Raw genomic sequence first — 21,171 nt, forward strand, 5'->3', positions numbered from 1 at the left:
TTGCTCTCTCTGTGCAGCCCATCCTTCCTCCCATGCATGTATTCTACTGGTGCTAGTCAGGTATCAAGGAGTGAGAGGAGTCAGAACTGTCTCTGCTATTGTGTGCCACAAAATGTCCTTTTTATTCCAGAACATTTTATCTGGTTTTATTAAATCAATCCACAACATATTCAGATATACTTTGCTCAAAAAGACACTAAAGATGGGCATTTCTCTGTTGTTAGCGTATCTATATCCCTTTGTTGTGTGGTTAGTCAGAACTGTTGATCATTAGAGGCCATACAATTCAAAGGGTTATTGTAATTGAGCTCAGTAGTAATACCAGGGAGTCACAACTGGGCTCTGGCATAAGCCATGTAGCCATATTACTCTTCTAGTCATTGCCAGTTATTACTTCCCAAAATCAGCGTGATCCGCCCATGCTCCCACCTGTCTATAAAACTTCCCTGCACATCCTCTACCATTATATGCTGCTTTCTACTCTGCTTTGTCATGCCCATAGTCAATATCGTTGGGGGGTTTGAGTTGTGTCTCATGTTCCTGTTTGTCTCTTTTAGCTACGATCATACCCTGGTTAATAAATAACCTGCTGGCAGATAGAAATGGAATATGAGATTCAATGATAGAATTCGGCTAAATTAGATGTCTTATCGTATCTGGCTCACTACATACACTGGGTTTCATATTTAAACATATGGGACAAACCACAGCTTCTGCATAAACTACGACAAATCTCTCATCTTTCCTACAATGTCAGATGCTACCGACAACACTACCCAAACTACTAAAGATTGAAACTGCACCCTTCTTATATCTGCAGGTATGGATATTGACAGGTAGATAGGTACCTGATGTTGAGGAAACTGGATAGTATTATCCAATACAGGAAGGGACAGACACTATCCCAGAAGGGGCGAGAAGACCAGTTTAAGATGGTGGCACTGCCAAAATTCTTGTTATTAGCCATAATGATCCTTGTACCTGCAAAACATTTTCAAGAGTTGCATGGCCTGTTGAGAACACTGCTTTGACAGGGAGGTTTTCCAAGATTCTCACTGGCCACACTCAAGAAATCATTCTATGAAGGTGGGATTACTATTCCATACATCACAAAATGCTATGATGTGGCACAACTGGTGTTGATCAATGACCAGGCGCTTCGATCGATAGACAACCATATATTTCATCTAATTAGACTGGTGATGGACAAGTAAAGCTTTCCGCACCCTATATAAGATCGATGGGTGACCAATGTGCTACCCTACCCCAAATAATCCCTATACTATGTGTTCTGCCCCTCCACAAGATGAAAAATTCATAGCAGGTATCTTGCCCCTCCCCAGACACATGCATCAAAGTATTTTTTGTTCCTCCACTCACCACCACACCCAACAATCCCATACACAGCATCATGTTCCTTTATGAAACAACAATCTCATGCAAGTGAGCCCATCCGGCCCACAGACACTCATTTCGATTCTTTTTCTCTCTCATGCCGTACAAACTCTCTTCCAGGTGTGCTTTCCCTCCCCAAATTAAAACCCAATATCAAGCACCCTGCAGTGTGTCCAACCCAAATGACACACATGGCTTGCAAGTCATCCTACCTTCTCTTTCGTTCACACATTCTACAGCAACTGAACACCAGCGAGCATATTGCTCACCAATCCACACCCACCTTGCTTTCAACCATGGAAGCAAGAGCTCCACAGGTCAATGCAGCATCCTTGTCTTTTGGGTCTATCTTCCTATGCTGTCATAAAGGATTTAACTCCCTCGAGGCCTGGGGCTCCTTACATCAAGCTTCCTTTCCTTTCTTCTGAATGATTGCCACCACAGTCAATCTCCCAGTTTAGTCCATTTTGAAGTGAGATATCTAATCAGATGTAACACAAAGCATTTTTCCCAAAACTCAATCATCAACACTATTCCAGCTTTTCTGAAGAAAAAGTGACTTGCCTTCAATGACGGTGTCAATGGTGGATTCATACTTTTTATTGAGATTCATCAACTTATGAGTATCCTGTAAGTGACAGTCTGGACCTGGAAACTTTTTCCCCAGCAACCGCTCTCCGGCATTTTAGGGGAAGCTAAAGAACTTCATGCAACTGCGCTCACCAGATGTGAAGACATCAAAGCATATTAGACACCAACTGGTGTGCTGGGGTCAGTTCCCGCAACTATTTCCATGCCCCATTAAGGAACATGGGAGGGAACGAAGAGAGCATCAACTGCAGAGAAAAATACAGCTCATTATGTTTTCATACCTTGTAATCTTAATAATCACAGCACTAACATATCAAGGGAGAAAAGAGGAAAGTGATCTATCTGCAGCAAGATATCACATCCACCTAAAATATTGTTACTGAATATAAATAACTCTTCTAATAGATACTCTGTCCTGCAGATAGCTAAATTGATGAAGAAATCCTAAAGCAATATCTTCCAGGAGGTGCAATTAAGTAGTGCTAGTTAATCAGTGAACTCATGCAGCATCGCCTCTGCACAGTATCTCTTGCTGTGTAACTGGACTGTAAAGCAGTAATGTATAACATAAGTATGCAAGGAGGACCATGTGGCTGCCCAGCAGATGCCAGCCACCAGAATGCATTTATGAGAACTTTGGCAGTTTTCCTGGCCCTAATGGACTGGGCATGAATACTCTCCAGAGTGTCTTTCTCGGGCAAGGAGTAGTAGGTCTTGATGAAGAGGATGACAAAATGCAAAATAGTGTTTAGTCACCACCTTGCCGTTCATGGATCAGGGGAAGCCCACAGGGTTGATCGTCTCTCTATCCTGTCGAATGCAATTGATATATCCATACACAACATGTGTCAGAGCCAGCCTATGCAGACACTTCTCATTGATGAGATGACTAGGAGTAAAGACAAAGGGAGTGTCTGGCCTATGTTAAATGCAGACTACTTTTTCGATTTAAAGATGAGCAGGTACGAAGAACCAGTTTATCTAGGTAGAAAACCGCGAAAGGTCCGGAAGTTCACAAAGCCAAAGGGCTGAAGTCTTTGCCATTAAAAAGACAGTGTGAGAAGTCGGCTTGATTGAGAATGGGATTAGAAAAGTCGACTCTAGATTCACAGCCCACTGAGGAACATTTAGCAAAACCCCCTGATACACCTAGCTGGCAAGGCTGAAATAGAGAGGAGGCTGAATACTGAGTGCCAAAAGATCAGAATACCAGATTCTCCCCTACCAGTCTGGGGCAATCAGAATCAGATGTAAATGTAAATGTAAATGTACAGGAATTTATATAGCGCAAATCACCAACCGGTTTCTAAGCGCTTGCTTAGGGAACCCGTCCTGGTATTCCCCTGTGAGATAACCTCGGCAGGGTATCCGCAAGGTGAAAGCCAGGCATCCCACCGCAAGGGGCCGATGTGGAGATTAAGCAAGCTATTGCCCAGAGTCGCAGAGTGTGAACCCATGAATCGAGTAGGCACCGGAGCGAGAATTTTCGAGTCCATGGACATTTTAGGACTCAAGACCCCGCCGAGCCGGGAATTGAACCCTGCTCCCAGGCTGACCTCTGCTTCCAGGTCTGCTTGAGCTTTCGGCATACTCCGCTAGACCTTCAACAGAAGCAGGAGTCGAAACAAGTATAGCAGACGTGTGACCAACTGAACCTCAAAATCAAAAATGAGGATGTCTCCTGTGGTGAAGGGATCCACATATGGACACTAACGTCTGCCTAAGACCATGACTGTCACTTCAAGGTGTAGTTTAAACATGTGGTCCTCTTGGAAGAGGAAGCTCCGAGCATTATTCCTCACATTGAGGGAGACTGCAGGGTTTGCAACCACTAGGAAAACTCCTTTGGAGAGTCTGAATGTGAATCGCCTCCAATACAGGATCCGCTGTTTTACATTACCCTGTCTGTTGATATAGGTGACAGTGGTGGTGGTGATGTTGGACAGGATCTAAGTGGCACTCTCGAAATTGAAGGAAGGAAGGCCTTCATTGCAAAGCAGGCCCAACCATGAACACCTGTCAAGATCTGTGGCTGTCCTTGAAGTGTTTGGTGTGCATGAGAGCACCATACTGCAATGCATATTTATTTATTTATGTATTTGGAGTTTTATATAGCGCTTGCAAGACCCGGGGGTATCAGAGCGCTTTACAGCATACATAAAAGTGAAAACATGAGCAATAAAGTACAGTGAGAATCCCGAGGATATTGGGCACCGAGAGTAACAAAGTCATTGTCCGGAAGCATAGAAGTGGCGGCTGGGAAGAAATTCTTTTAGTTGCCTCTTGAAGATCGTAAAGGAGGGATTCGTCCTGATGTGAGTAGGGAGAGAGTTCCAGATTGTTGGGGCATTCCCAGAGAAAGAGCAGGAGAGGGCTTTTTGTTTATGTCTTTTCGGGGGGATTAAGAGGAGTGAGTTGGAACTTCTGAGGTTTCTTGTTTGTCCAGCTTTTGTGAGTTTGGCAGCGAGGTAATCCGGTTTGCCTGTGAGCAAGGCTTTATGCGTGAGGCAGGCCGTTTTGTAGGCGCAGCGTGCGTCGATGGGTAGCCTGTGGAGTAGGGGTGATGTGGTCAAATTTCCTGGTCCCTGAGACCATTCTTGCTGCGGTGTTTAGGGTGGCTCTCAGGGGGGCTGAGTGTGTTCTAGCTGACACGGTTAGAGTGGCATTACCATAGTCAAGTCTGGAAAGAACTAGAGATTGGGTTGTAGTCTTTAGGTCCTTGGGTGGTTTGAAGGGTTTGATTTTGTTGAGGAGTTTTAGGTTGTAGAGGGCGCCTTTTGCAGTGGATTTGATGTGGGAAGTCATGTTGAGGCTTGGGTCTAGAGAGATCCCTAGTGTTTTGACTGATTTTGCTGGAGTGAACTGCACTTTCACATTGTTTCACTGGGGTAGAGGCCATTTTGAACTTTCTGTAAATACAATTAATCACAATTAAGTGTCCTTACTAGGCATTCAAGATATTTTGTTGCTGTACCCAGTACCCAGTACCAGACCGAGGAACATTGGAGATAGATTGTTTTCCTTTAGAAACACTTATGGAAATGCAGGCTGAGCTCACATGTAGTCTAAGGATTTAGGCGATGTTTGGAAACAAACTTTATTAATTTGCAATACTGATTCTGAATTACCTTGGAGGAATTTAACAATGTTTCTGTTGAACATTTACTAGATCATATTTACGTGAAGAAGCAAAAAGCATTCCCTTCACTTTGAAAGACTGAATTATTCACAATGCACAATCTGTATTCAAGGTAGTGACAGGTGTTAAGGGAATCGATTAACTGGTATCAAGGAAACCTATATAATTTTGGTGAATGTTTGGCATATTACTTTTTTAACGAAAAGACAATATTATATGTGTATCGGCAAGAGAGTTCCAACAGAGTCAGTTAATGTCAAGGGCTGAGTAAAATTGATCACAGAGTTATTTATGTTACAGATTTCAGAAAATCTCAGAAGGTATTTAATTTATATATAAATGGGTGATCAATGATTTAAAATAGAGATAAGACATTAAAGATATTAATCACAGCTTTAGCTATTCTCTGCGGCACCAAGATGTTAATGCCCAGCAGAGGGACAAGTCAGTGTGGCAATATCTAATGTGCTTTCTCTTTTATTCCATTACCCTTTCCCGAGATCTACATCTACGGCTAATAAACATATTGCTTCGATGGATAGCTGACTGTGGATATGGGGACGTTTTGAAATATTAATAGCTCTGGTTGAATTCAGACTATAAAGTTAGCGCTTTCTGACACAATAACTGGCACAAATCGAAAGAACCTCAGTACTTCACAGTAACTAAGTTACACTATCAAGTCAGTTTGGAAAGGTCAAGGACACAAATTTTCAACAAATTGCAGTCAAACAAAAAATAGACATCATGCAAAAGACTGAAAGGAAAGAACCTTTTTAAGTACTGTTACACTCAGATTCTAACAACTCAGATCATTGGGCCTTGCCACTTCAGTTACATGATAGAAAGCTCTATTTGATCACTTATCAAATAGTAAAGTCCAGTATACCTTTAGCGCCTCTTTAAAGATTTACATGCAAACCAAAGAAGTAAACACTATTTCTTAATAAGTATCAATTGCATTTTGTATGCAAGCCTATGTTATTTCAAAAAGACTACACTAAGGTAGCTTTTGTGTTGTCTTGCTTAAGTGGAAATGCTCCTAAACTGAGTGTTCCACTAGTTGAGAGAAACGGTTCACTGTTAAATAACTTTGCTGCCTTCTGTAAGCAAATGTGGAAGTTGTTTGTCAAAAATTCACATCTCTGCATAATGAATTGTTAAAATTCAAGCAGGGCTATCAAGAGATAAAGTTATATTATAACAATCATCTAAGTAATTAAGATAGGTTGTTCTGGAGAGAAAATAACAGTATTTTATTAAGGGCTATGAAGTGAGATGAAGAACAGATCCTAGATGTACAAAGCTTGCAGCCTTCTAGATGCAGAGTTTACAGACAGGGGATTTAGATCATCGTCTAGCTGAACATAATTCAGAGGAAATCACTGCGGAAAAAAGAACTGGTGATAATCACAAAGTTAGAACAAAATAGAAGAGAAAGTAGATGTATATAGAAGTTATGCATTTACTGTATGCCATCAAACAATTTTGTTAAGTAGAATAAAAATAAATCTAAACCCTCAAAACATCAAGGATCAATAAAATCACACAAGGAGACCAGAGATGTCTGAAAACTGTGTAGAGTAGAAAATCCATCAGTTCCAGAATATGCAATTTTCTGCAGCACCACGTTTTTCCAATGTAACTGACTATCAGATGGACAAAAAAGGATTGCTGTGGGACTTTTAGATCCAGGAACTTCAGAAAAATTAAATAGACATTAAGTCTGCTTAATGTTAACCAACTTCAGTGATTACGATAAAAGTTCCTGGATAAGTTAAAGCAGATAGTTTTATTTTGTCCGAAGGTTCAGTTAGGTTCCATATGCACAAGTTTACCATGGAAACCATCATGCAAATATTGGCGTTGGTTTAATGGATACTGCTTATCTTAAAGCAAACGTAGGTGTTCCGTGGTTCATTTTGAACAATCCCAACATTGACTAGGCAGCACGAACAACACAACTGAATTAAGATTTTTGTCAGGCCAGTTGTTTGACATCACTTGCTTGACTCATTTATGCGTTGTCCTTCTAAGGCATTAGCAGGAATTGCAATGTTACAGAACCTGGTTTTACCACCTTGTTAAGAATGTTTCAGTCTGTGTTAGACAAGAAAGAGCTAGCGTATCACCTTCTTAGCTGAGTTTTCATAGTAAAACCTCACTTAGAACCTGGTGTACCTATATCTTGTAGGAAGGTATGCACTCGGAATCAGAGCATCTGAGGCAGAATTTAGATAAAAAATATGGCCAACTGGGTTTAATCCGACCCTCACTTTCAGCTCGCAATAGAATTACAGTAAAAAAAACAATGACCACTGCCTCACACACATATATTGCTAAATCTTCTGTGAAAAGCAAAAGTGTTAATTAAGTTAGACCTTCGAGGATCTTACCATATAGTCTGAGTCCAAGAGGATGACGCAGCCACGGCCCGTGGAGGGAGTTTCGGTGGGACGGAGAGGCGGGCGGGGGAGGGGCAGGATGGGGAGTGCTAAAAACTCGAGCCATATTGAACCCGGCAGGATGCAGGAGTACAAATGCAGTAGCATCATAATCATACACTGGCACAAGCTTTACTACAAACTGTTCTGTTTATTGAAGCAATTTTTGGGGGGACTAAAGATCAATTGAAATATATCATTTTGGAGGATATTTTGAGCATTATTTTTCTGGTGTAGAGCGCGGGTTGTAGGTGTGGAAGGAACAAGTAGTGATACTTGGAGTGATTTATTGCAGGACGACATATTTCAGTGCAAAAAGTCAATAAGACGCAAAGGGTCGCAACAGATCACTTATGTGGTTCAGCTGAAGGATCCTTATCAATAGCGGGAGCTGAAATTTGATGATTTTATATTTATAAGATATGATTTTCAAATAACAGACCTAGTCAAACTATTTTCTGAGATATTTCACTGTATTGGTTTCTATAGGTGAGACACCTCCTTCTACACAGGAGATGGGTCTCAAGCTTGATGAGGATATGGAGCCAATTATGATTTGCTGACCAGTTTGGGAAGAAATAATGACACCACTGGAGGAGCTTGCCAGGGAATACTACCCATTTCTTTAACTACACTCCAGCTGTATTTTTATTTTATTTTTTGGTTCATGGTATCACTCACCACAGGCAGGTCAAGGAAGGTCAATATTTCTGAATTTTCTGTGTCTAAAGATGACTTTCTCAGATGTCAGTGGCAGGAGGTGTCAACCCCTTTCTTGGCATTACTCGGCATATGGTGGAAGCGTCCTTGTATATAATATCGCTTTTGGTATTATTTATTTGACTTTTTCGTCACAAGCACTATATCTTCTACCATAGCTGTTTTTAGTTATTATTTCCTAGCACAGCATTTAGGTCTACAAACTTTCTTGTGGGAAACTGTTGCACTGTATCAGGCTGTACTGTTGTGCACCCCGTGTTTTTATTGAACACACAATCTGGCCTGTACATTAATTTGCTACTGTAAAGAAATTATGCTCTTGTGTATTGTGACAGTTACTGAATCATTGCAATATTTTATGGATTCCCCACTAGACAAATTCTTTGGAAAATTGTGTTGAAAAACACTACTTCTCCCCCTTTTTTGTGAGAAAATGTACGATGGCCTGGAGACGTTCTTCCAAACTACAGAGTAGAAGGTTGGGTTTGTTTAAAAAATCATAAATCATGCACTTTTCAATCATCCTCTCACCAGCCACCTAAAACATTGCAATGAGAATGACTTCCTCTAATATTTATTTCTGACTGCAGTCAAGAAAATGTTACATGCTCTACACTGTTGTACCAATGAAAGCCCATTACATGATCTGTAATTAACAACAGAAATCTGAGAGTTTCTGACATGAATCGTATTCTGCTACAGACCTTCACAATCACCCACTAGACACGCACATGATGGAACCAGTGCCTAATTTGAGCTGGTGCTTTCCGATGCTCAGAGCAATCACTTAATTGGTTTCCGGTAGCACCAGCACCTAATTGTCAACACCATGCTTAGAATAGTCCACCACACGGTGGCGCTGCTCATCTAATTTAGAGATGAGCAGAACAACATTAGTTTAAGACTACAATATACATTAAAATTGACAATATCTGCCTCCCCAGATATTCCTTTAGCTTAGGGGACCTTAAATAATATGAACTGTCGTGTTTACATGCGAGAGAGATGGCTAGTAGTAGTTTAGGCAGTGTGTTCCCTGCCCAGGTACTGAAGAACCCCTATGATTGTTGTCCCTATATAGAAGGCCAGCTCTTCTAATGGAACAACTGTGGAAGGCTGACTTAAAATATTGATGTTATCCCCAAGGCCTACAGAGAATGAGAGAGTAATCTAGAGAAAGGATATTTCAATTCCACATTGCTTAAAAGTTGATGTCAAAGAACGCTTTTTAGCACAAACGAGAGTGCCTTAGCAAGGTTAAAGACAAGAAAAGTAGCAAACCACCTGAGAATATGTGCAATAGTTCGTTGAAGTTAACCCAAGCTCCAATGTAGGGGACTCATCCCTGAGCAAACAGTCTTATTCTGAAATAAGCCTTCCAAAGTCTAGATTCTACCCTGTTAATGAGAGAGGTTGAGCATCAATGGCACACAAAGGCAGAAATTGTTTTAATACAAATCTTTGGTAAAGTCATATTTTTCGTGCCTAGAGCTTTAAAATTGCAGCAATCTCAATCCAACAGAACTAGCTCGAGCAGAATAGGTTTTATTACGGGATAACAATAATAAAGCATTTGAAACTACTACTCCCAAGTAAGTATGTGTATTAACAATTTCCAAAATCGGGCCTCGAAAAAATCATAAAAATATTACCAGACCTGCAGGTTTAGTGTCTTGAATAATCTGCTCTACTGTACTGTAATATACTTGACCTCTAAACTGGTCTCAAATTGTGTGATACTAGTCAAATATTTTATTTTACTGAGCCAACTTTTTCTTCATTATTGCATGAGGGCACCTTCAAATATTTGAGTTTAGCATTTCTGTTTTACAAAAAAACTCCTTTGTTTGCTATAATGACCAAACATTTCTCCATGTATAATAAGAATCTAGTCCAAATATAGGGTACACATGACCCCTGAATTGCTTCCTAGGTCACTAACCTCATTGTCAAATGGGGGAGGGGTAGGAAAGGGGTTGAGGTAGGAATCTGTTCTAAGTTCATGTTTAAAAACTCACTTGTAATAAACCTATTACTAAAGCACTGACATTTACTAACAGCAGATTCTCGATTGAAATTGCCACAAACGTTCCCACTAACATGCAGTTGTACTGATAAAACTATATATTTTGTTTCAGCAAAAATATTTATCATTAGCACATCACCAAGTACAGTACTGATATGTTTTCATCCTATCAAAAAGCTATTCTTCATTACACAGAGTTGAAAGAAATGTGCTTTCATAACTATTTTGAAATGTTCTTTCAAGCTATTTAATTATTGTATGTTGCAAAAACAAACTTACATCCTACAGCCTTTTATTTCACTCTTTGTACACGATTATCAGACAGTTCACTTTACAAAATCCTCTAACTTTGCTGCTTATTTTATCCTAGAGGTTGGTGTTTACTTTTCATTCCCTGCCTACAAATTATAATAGGACATAATCTGGCATTTGACCTCTGTTTCTGAATGCAGAGCAAATGTGACAGGATAAAAACAAGGTTTAAAGGTATTTTTATAACTCATTCACTTTGAGTGAACAGAACATCCGGTAATTGGCACCACGTCAGGATGGGTCAGTATACACTAAAAATTGCTTGCCGTGATAAAATCTGACTCACCCGTAAATTGCAAGGCCTGTAACTGCTATTAATCAACCACTGACAAGGGGTGGCTAACTCCAGAACATCTATGATCATGATTTTTCTTTTATTAACCACTGAATTACTTGAGTAAGTAGCAAGAGTGAGTCCAGTTGTGTTTATAGTCCTATTGAAGAGAAGTCAACCAAGTCTGGATCAAATGCATATATTGTGTCAATCCAAGTTTAGAAAGAAGCGGTTTAAATATATTTACAAATGCTCAAAGTCAGGTACATAGAGTGAAAATAATAAAGAAGCAAACAAAGAGCCCTGTTTTAAGCCATGGCCAATTGAACTGTACGAGTTTAATCATGAAAACTACCAATTAGAAGCCAAAGTCAGATTCCAAATGCAAAGTTACTACAGCTTGTTGTTGCAATCAGCAATATTCAAATATTTATTTTTTGCCAACATTTTGGGTGAGCAACACAACAAATAAAATCAAAGATATGAATGAATGATTAAATGAATAATACATTTTATTGTTTACATTATGAAAATTAAAATTATTCTAAAAATGTAGTTATTCATTCAACAGTTTTATCATATCACGGTCTGCCTTTGCTGTTTGTTCCCCACTTTAGTCAGTGTTTTCTAATTGGGTAGGTGCCATGTACTCTCCTATGTGCTTTTCACAGCTTTCTAGTTGGGCAGATAGATTGTACTCTGCTGTGCACTTTATTTAGGCATGCTATGCACTACACTTTGAGTGCACTGTTTCAAGATTTGTTTAACTAAGCAGAAATGCTTGGAATTTCTGTTTGAACAAACATGATGCCGATTAGTTAAAAACCTCTGTTCCCGGCTGACCTCAAGATTACCTGAAGTACATCCTTGTTGATATTTTTTCAGGTGCGCCACCATCTAATTAAAGGTCTCAGGTTCATGCACTAGATTTTTTAAAAGCCTCTGTTTCCTGCTGACTTCTAGGTCATCTGACTTACTTCCTTGTTTATCTTTTCCGGTACCCTGCCATTTTCCATTTCCAGATACTGCCTTCTAATTGACAGGAAACTCTTAGTAATGTTTGTGAAAAGCTCTACATTAACACTTGCATAACAAGTTATACATACTGCTTTCAAACTCAGTCCCCTGTTTGGCTCCGATCTGTCTTGAGAAGGCTGGGTCCCTCATTAGCGAAGTCCTTGGATTCCAAGCACTGCTGTGTGCAACAAGAATACCCTAGACATCTTCACCTGGAAACATCTTCACCAGGAACCCCAAATGGAACTCCACCCCTTTGAGACTGCTTCCAACAATCTTGGAACTGATCGATCAGCCAGCGTGGCTATGCCCTAATCACCTTGATTAAGACCCTATTTTCACGTTTGATGCTCCAGTTATTCTGGCACTTTATACTAACCTTCAGTTAGTGCAATAACCCCGTGTTTTGGTATCCCCTTTTTTCTTTGAGGACACCCTGGTAATTTGAGCTTGAACAGAAATACGTGGCTGAGTGAAAAAGACTAGTGGTTTGAAGTAACACAAAGTTAAAACCAGATAAAGATTTTGAAATCACCTGAGCACAGGCTAAAGGATACACGCTCATGATTCAGTGCTGGGTCTGTGCTCAAGGGTCCTTCACATGAACTTGAATTTCTTATAGTAATTCTCGTTTGGTATGCTTCATTAAGGACTTGCACCTCCGGCTGATTGTAAAGCATTCATGTCTGGTTGCCTGAAATAATGTTGGCCTTATTGCAGAGTTACTCTCCTGACTAATGGAGTGTGCCTTGCCACTGGAACTCGGGGTGTTCTGCTCAAACATATTAACACCCAACTGCCCCTTTTCATAGGAGTTTCAAGTATACCAGAACTATCTCTCTCACTCTCTTCCCAACTCCCTTTCCCCCAGGGTTAGTCATCTCTTCTGATACTAATGATTAACCTCAAGGATAAGTGGTGGAAGATATTTACTTCTACAGAAGTCCTGGGAATTTAGGTGAGTGCCCCTTGGTGTGACAGGGTTTGGGTGATATACCCCTAAAACAAAATAAAATTGCTTCAGAGATTGTCCTGATTCCTTCCGCATGAAAGGCCAACCCAGGGTATTTCCTATGTATATCAAGGAGTGGTGGGCATAGGTAGAGTATATGTTCAATTGACGACATACTGGCATTACAGAGAACATGATGGATCAGCTTGAGTCAACTGATTCCAAGAACCATCAAATTGGATGAAAAGAAGATAAACTTGAAACGTCAGTAGGCTTTCTTTACTTTAATAGTGATATTAAACAGAAGCCCTCAGGATATCGCCATTGGCAAAAAACAAAATGCTAAATCTGCACTTGTGTAAAACTCCTGTGACACTCTAAACAATCATTAAAAATGCAATAGGTCTCGCCTTTTATTAAGTTAAAGCATTTGGTTTAGCTATACAATACCATTAGCAAAGGAAATGGCCATAACTTAATGAAAGGCGAGACCTATTGCATTTTCAATGCTTGTTAATTTCTGTAATGTTATAGAAGCCTAATTTCCAATGTTGCGGTTAATGAACTGGTAGCCTATTCAATATTGTGATTGTCTTAATCTATAGTAAAACAATTCAAATTGTAAAAAACTAAGAGGCATTCCATTAGAGTGAAATAAAAGGCTGTAGGATGTAGCAAACAAAAACAAGTGGATGCTAGTCATCACTCTGTATGTTCATTTGTGAAAAACAAAAGTAAATTAAGGCTGTGTCAACTGGCAGAGAAGTTATACACATGCATTTTATGTCAAGTATGTTTAATATGGTCTATTGCCAAACTTGGCTTGCGAGGAGTGTGTACTCTCTTTTAGCCTTCTTTGTAGGGTGACGCGTCTTGGAGAATGTGTGCTGAAGGGTTAGTTGCCCGAGGCAGGAGAACGGAGAACTACACTGCGTTTGCAGGACTTGGAGCAGGGAGTGCAACCTTTTCCTTAAGGAAATTCTAAATAATAGATAGACTCTGGTGTTTGTCACAAGTGGTGGGAGGGAGGCAGGGGTAGCGTGCGGATGCAAACCAACTGCACTGAGAAAGTCATGTGCTTCAAGACAGCCATAGATGGACTAGCATTTCCCTTACATTCCTGTAACATCCTGCTCCTTAACCCTGAACAACTCTTAAAAGCTGATGGATCCCATCTGGGCCACCTGCCTGACAAGAAATTCTCATTGGTTCTAAAGCCAAAAGGTAATATGTTATGGGGAAAGCTATGTAGGGCAACCGAGGCTCGGATAAAGTAAACCCACACCCCCAGACTTCCACGGCTAATGCACCTTATAGCAAAATAACCACAACACGACCCATTAAAGAGTGGACCTTTCAGAGAGAGATGCCCAGGAGTGTTAAGAGATAGCCCCTCTTGAGCGGGTGTCGGGGCACTGCGTCCACGAGAAAGCGCTAACTTTGGAGCTGGCCTGGCAGCAGCCTCCTGGCTCAGTGGCCTGCGTGAAGGGCATGCCCTTGCTTTTGGCACTGCGAGGCAGCCTGTGAGCAGCACTGCCACCAAAGGCAGGCAAGACCTCGCGACAGCTTGGCTCAGTAGTATCCGAGAAGGGCTGTTCCCAGCAGGACAAGCCTCACCAGTGGACTTGGGCAGAGAGGCTCAGCCGGAGCTCAGGCAGCACCCACAGCTGCGCCCTCATTAGTGTATGGTGCGCAGCATGCGCTGCCGGCTCTAGGGCTCAGCAGTGAGCAGCCTCGCAGCCCCTCAGAGGCAGGCGTGCGAGCGTTCCTTCACGGGGTCCTCTTACCGGGTCTCGCACAAACAGCGCTGCAGCGAGCAACACAAAAACTGCTAAATACACACTGCGATGAGCGCTTCCACCCACCTGGCCTAACCACCATGTTTAAAGGAGTAAACAAGTGACCGCTTCAAAATAACACCCGCTGGTTTATCCATCCAACTGCCCTTATGCGAGGCTATCAGCTGGCCATGGAGTTATCCACGCACACGACCACTTACAAAGTGGTCCACACAACAGCGCATGCTGCGGGTTACATGCAAACCAAGCATGGGGCAAGCACTCAGTCCCCAACTAGCTGAATGACACCAGCAAAAATACCAGTAGTACTGTAATCAATCAATCAATCAGAGTACTTGTAAAGCGCGCTACTTACCCATGAGGGTCCCAAGGCGCTGAGGGGAGCGCCGATACTGCTTGAAGAGCCAGGTCTTGAGGAGTCTTCTGAAGGCGGTGCTTCTTCCCCTAGTTAACTAGATGAACATTCTTATGAACAGAGCAAAATGGGGTAATTGTCAGGAGCCTGAAGGCACAAGTGCAGCTCCTTCCTGAGCGCCAAGAGGTCAAGGCATCTGTGCGGCAAGGGCGGCCGGTGGGACGAGCACAAGCCACCCCCTCTATCTGGGAAAGTGGCTGAGTTCCCCTCATAACTAGTGTAGGGTGTGAGTGGACACCCCCCCGCCTGGACTTCAACCGCGCACAGGTGGACACTACAAAGAACACAGGCGAAGGGCTCCAGGACGAAAGAGGAAGCAAACCCAACCCCAACAGGAAAACAATGGCAGAGTAAGTGTGAGTAGCACCTCTTGCTCTCACTGGTCTAAACGCTTAAGAGCTTGTCAAGTTAAGTTAAATAGCAGCGCACCAGTCACAAAAGAGCTCAAACCAAAGGGTCACCAGAGTACAGGCTCACAGAGCCTCACCTCCTCCTCGACGCTGCTCAGGTGCTCTCCATCCTGCTTGTGGCTGCTCATGGTGCAGAGGTCGGCAGCTGCTCCCTCCAGAGTGCCCACGGTGCTCGGGCGCTTCTTAAGCTAAGGCGCGGAGAGGAGGAGAAAGCATGTGAGAATGAAAAAAAACCACACAATACTCGATAGACCGGTCAGAGATGGGTCGCTAACCAATGAGAGAGCCGACTGGCGCGTGCTCCAGGCGTGAATGCAGTGTGGTTGCAGGAAGCCCGGAGCGTGCAGTACACGTAACGCCTCGTAAAGATAAAGAAATTCATTTGAAACATAAGGAAAGCAGACGAGCCAGTCCAGGTGGGCCGGACAAAAATGCGAAAGGGAGGCAACCCAGAAAGCCTATTTCCAATAATGGCAGCCCACCGTTTACCATAAACGGTGACGCTAGCCAATGGAAATAAGGGCTGGGGCTTCAAGCCCTTCTCTCAAAGTCCTCCTTGACAACAAATCTCGCCGAACGAGCAGCGCTTGCGCTGCAACGCTAGGCGAGACCTAAAAACAAATTGAGGTTGATGCTCCTTTCATTGGTTCTGTACGGAGGCAATAAAAGGAGGTTCAGCAACAGGTTAGCTGGCAACAGAGGTGTTAAGTTACTCTGTTGCCTGACTTTAAAATGCACAGAGTCCTCCTGTGTGGCTAGGACCCCACCGTCCCTCTTTCCTTTGTTTAGTGGGATTTGCTGCCCTTTGACAATTTATTTGTAGCTTTCTATAATCGCAAACACAAAGAGTATTGCACTACTTTCCATAAACTCCAGATTTTCCTACAGAAGGTTATTTTATTTTTTGGGGTCTGGTAAGATTAAGTGATTTGCTCAGAATCGCAGGGTGTTGAGCCAACGCTGGAAATCAAATCTGGTTCCCCAACTCCTAAACTGGCAGCTCTGGCTGTAATGCCACATCCTCTCATCTACACTTTCACCCTCTCCGGTGCCTCCTCTCTTCCATCGTACACCTCGCCCTCAAAAACCTCAGGGCACTCATTGTGCCCCATTCTTCATCCCCACTACCTTACTCACTACGGAGTCTCTTGTGACCCGCCACTCCATTTCCCCCTCCTATGCTCTGCACTTCTGCAATACCGGTTGTCCGATATTGGAAAGAGCAGAGTTTCAAACGTAGATATACATTCTCTGGCATCAGACACTCTCCTGTTCCATTGCACTCTGCTGCTGAACACACTGTGACAGAAATTGACTTATCAGTCTTTAGTAGTTACAGAACAAAGACAGAGCAATATTTTTGTGACAAGCACATGTTGTACCTGCAGCGAAAATAGCACGAATGTTTGGACTTGTGATTGCAAATCCTACCTTTTTGCCACAAAAGTATCCACCCCAAGCTCCAAAATCCCGGGGAGTCTGATTAAACCCCAGGTAGGGTTGATACAGCATAGTGCAGTGTCCGGCAATATAAATACTCTTTTGTATATTAGTGATTTTTCACAATCAATTCGAAAGAAATATGTTTTTACTTATTGTTTTAAAAGCGGTTTACAAGGTATTCTACTCATTTTTTTTAAATCCTTCAAAGCTGGGAGATTAAAACTTGATAAAAGTTTACTTACGTTTTCTTCAGAAAATACTAATTCAGAGTTTTGAATGATAAGTTCATTTGTAATGACGTATTTTAATGCAAACCAGAAGAGTAGCAATTCAGATAATAGTTTAAATGATCAGTGTGGTTGCCTTCTGGGTAAGGAGGGGTTTGGGGGTACCAAATTCTGGATGGAACTCAAGAAAAGGCATTCACGTTTGTAAAAAAAACTGGATTTCCACAAAAGAAATCCATAAGTGAAAACTGGAATTAGTTCAACTTTTGCTATGGAGAAGTGATAATTGCTCTTCCCCAACATTTTTGTGCACATCGTTTTATTGTTCCTGTAACAATTGACGTTTTGGAGTGTAAATATTCAATTTGCAGATTCCAATTAAGCTTTTTATCAAACATAATGCCAAAGTACTTGTATTGCTTCGAATTATAAACCTTTAGGAATGTATGACGTTACAATGCATACATTTACAATAAATGCCTTCACAACGCAGTTTTTACATTACAACATCCTTTACAACACATTATTTTACATAGCATGCCATTACATCACATTTTCGAAAACTACCTTCACATCGCATTCCATTGTATCGCATTATACCTTTACCACGCATACCATTACAATACATACCATTACATTGCATTTAAGGTAAGTGTTGGATAGTATGGGGTAATAATTACTATTATAACTCCAGTGAGTGCAACAGAAGGGTAAGTGAGGATAGTGTAGGGGTAAAAATTACTATTCCAACTACACTGATTGCAACAGTAGGGTAAGTGTCAGATAGTGTAAGGGTACTTTGCATTGTAATGATATGCATTGTAATGACTTGCAATGTAATGCCTGCGTTGTAGTGACATGCATTGTAATGGCATGCGTTGTAGTGACATGCAATGTAATGGCTGCATTGTAATGACATGCGATGTACAGGATGTTGTGATGTAATGACTGCTATGTAAAGATAGTGCGATGTAATGACTGCGTTGTAAAGGCTGTCCCACTATGTATATATGCCATATGGAAGATATAATTTCAAGTGCCAACTACACTTACATTTATCTTATAAAAGTTACAAATATAAGGGGCGTGGCTTGGACGGCAGAGCTAATGGCTGCCTGATCCCGTCGCTCCGCGTGAGGAGAGGATATTTCTCTGCCATTCTGGAGCATCTGGAGCGTGTGGTTTAAAGAAGTGAAGCATGCTATACCTACATTAAGAAAAGCGCCCGCTGCGATTTTGACCTCCTAATGTGACATTGCGCAGGCTGCAGGGGCTATTAACTCAATTTTCTCCTATTTACCTGGTGATATCCTTAATCTGACAGTGAGGGTGTTGTTTTTCTGGCAGAGTGATGAGACCTCTCCCTCGGAAGATAAGGAATGTGTCTGTGTTTCAACGCCCAATCTCTGCACCGCAAATTCCCCGCCAATTACATCCCTGAGGCAGCGATGCACTCGAGAATTAGATATTACCCCACTACTCACGCACTACGCCCGAGGTGTTATTTACTGGATGGCTCGATGACCACATGAGAGGCGAGCTGCTTCCCTCACGCTAATGCTCTTTGCCATTAGTTCTAATACTACTTTACGCTAACATGTTGTTAATACCTGCTTATCAACACCTGTCACTACCCATCCAATGAGGTAGGCCAATATTACCCTCTGTCCGTGTGGTGACCACATGAGGGGTTAACAAGTCCTTCCTGCTGATGCTTTGGTGGCTTTTCTTCTGATCACAGCTTCTCCTTCTAATTTTGCCAATTGTATCAATTTCGCCAACACTGCCACCACAGCCGCCACTACCCGCCGAATTACAACTGTCAGTATCTATCACTACCTGAAGTCCTTGCGGGCCATTCATTCAATTTCTTGCCTAGCCATACCCTTCTGACCAGTGCTGACAGGGACTGTCAGTGTCCAGGTGGTAGCCCAGGACATCTGGTGATCGAGTAAACACAGGTGTTTGCCCATTTAAGGCCAGACAATGGTCAACACCCCTCTGCTGCAAGATAGCGGATTAAGAGCAGAGGGCACAATACAAAAAAATCTAAGGCTGAACAGACGATCTCTGATTCACCCATCAAAGCCAAATCGGACACCAATAGCACTACGGATATAATTCTGAAGAAATTAGAAAAAGTCCATGACCTGACGAAATCGAAAAAACAGAACATTGACTCTATGCAGCTGGAACTCAGTGCCATACGTGCAGATATATGATTCAGAAAAGGGGGTGGTGATGAACAGAGTGTCTGAATTAAGCAGACCACTCTTACCCAGTCCAAAGATCAGGGCTTGATCCATCACCGTTTTTTAGCTCACTGCACCATCCCAGCTCAGAACCTGGCTACATGCAAATTAGTCTGTTCCTGTCCCAGTGCATGATGGGAACAGGGCAAACCAAACTACCAAGCCAATTCTTATACTGGGAAGGAAACAAGCTTCCGGGGACCGGTTTCTGGCATTTCAGCCGTCGTCGACCCGGATATAAGCACAATTCACTAAAAAATTAATGACGCAGAGCAAAGAATAAGCGATATGGAGGACGTCGCTTAGCAGGTCGGTAAGGAAATAAGGTACCTTTTGGACACTACCAGTGACCTCAGAAGACACGCGGCTGAGTTGGAGAACCACAACCGAAGAATTCTTGGGATTCTGGAGGGCTCAGAGGATTCCGCAGGGTTTTGTGTGGCATTTCTGAAAACCTGAAACCCCACAGTCACAGGTATAAAATGTCATCAAAGTCTGGAATTGGACCGGGCTCACAGAATACCGACGTTTAACTCTTCAACTGGGAAAATGTCTTGTCTCATCATCTGTTAACCACTGTGATACCAACAAACGGAAGCCATCCTTAACTTTACAAGGAAAAACCACCAGGTCTCCTGGAAAGGCCAAAAAATAACCTTTTCACAATATTACTCAAAATCCACTATAGATACGAGTAAGGGTTTCCTCTTACTAAGAGACAAGTTGAGAGATAAGAACATTCAATTCTCTTTTGCGGGTCCCGCAAAGTACAGAATATTTTACAATGGCAAGCCGCAGTTTTTCACGAATCCAAAAGACCTGGCGAATTACTTGGAAGCATCATCAACCCAAGAAATGGAGCTATCCTCAATGGCCTCAAATAAATGGAAGACTTGATATCCTTTAGGTCTCGTAAATGTTTCAGGATGTCACTCAGTTATGTCAATATCTATGTGGGTGATTTGATGTTACCCTTGCTCACTAATCTTGCTTAATGCTAATTAATGTTCACTGTCAATTTGAAGATGCATATTTTCTTGTGTGAGTTATTCATCTGAAGTTCTTTTTTCAGACGTCAAGTTTAACTCTGTATTCCTGGCTTTTCATAGATCTTTGGTGCTTTGTCATATGGCGATTTACGCCGTTCTATTTTACTTTGGAAAACAGGTAATATTCCTTGTTTGACACAGTAGAGAGTTTTGTCTAACTACAGTTCATGTTGCTACTAGGATGGAAATGTAGTTTATTTGTATTAGTTACAAAGGTACTACTGGACCTTGCTTTAGTGACCAGTGCTTATGTTAGTTGAGGAAGTGGTTACCTATTGATTATAAATTGCAACGGTTAAGGGGATGCATGTTTTTGTTTTTGCAAAACTCTAGATTGCTAAGAAACATATTAATACCCTCCATGCTGCCAGATCGACGCTCCTGTCATCACAGCTCCTACATTGAAGTCTTTCAGGTAGGGGTGGGAGAGAGTGGTGGGGAGTAGAGGGATTGTGGGTAAAATTTCACTCGGTTAATTTTTTCTCTGTATGTTTTCTTGATCCTTATTCATGACTATCTTGAGTTGACAGGTATGCACTACTCTACATATGGTAGAAAGACGTCAATAGTATGTAGGTTCAGTATGAGACACGCTTGCCGGTACAATACCAAGATAGATCAACAGGTACCAAAATGTGGAGAGTTGACAGGGGCTCACAGATATCTTAAGGGGGCACTTATAATCGCCAACACTGACTTAGTCGAT

The 21,171-nt window shown here is 41.9% G+C and overlaps 1 protein-coding gene across 6 annotated transcripts in view; it reads right to left on the reverse strand.

The window, feature by feature from the left end:
- ADGRB2 (adhesion G protein-coupled receptor B2) overlaps nucleotides 1-21,171 on the reverse strand; it is a 1,127,991-nt gene that overhangs the window by 1,033,599 nt on the left and 73,221 nt on the right. The gene's annotated exons all lie outside the window — the stretch shown is intronic.

The sequence above is a fragment of the Lissotriton vulgaris genome, chromosome 2_1, assembly GCF_964263255.1.
Source record: "Lissotriton vulgaris chromosome 2_1, aLisVul1.2, whole genome shotgun sequence".
Classification (NCBI taxonomy): domain Eukaryota; kingdom Metazoa; phylum Chordata; class Amphibia; order Caudata; family Salamandridae; genus Lissotriton; species Lissotriton vulgaris.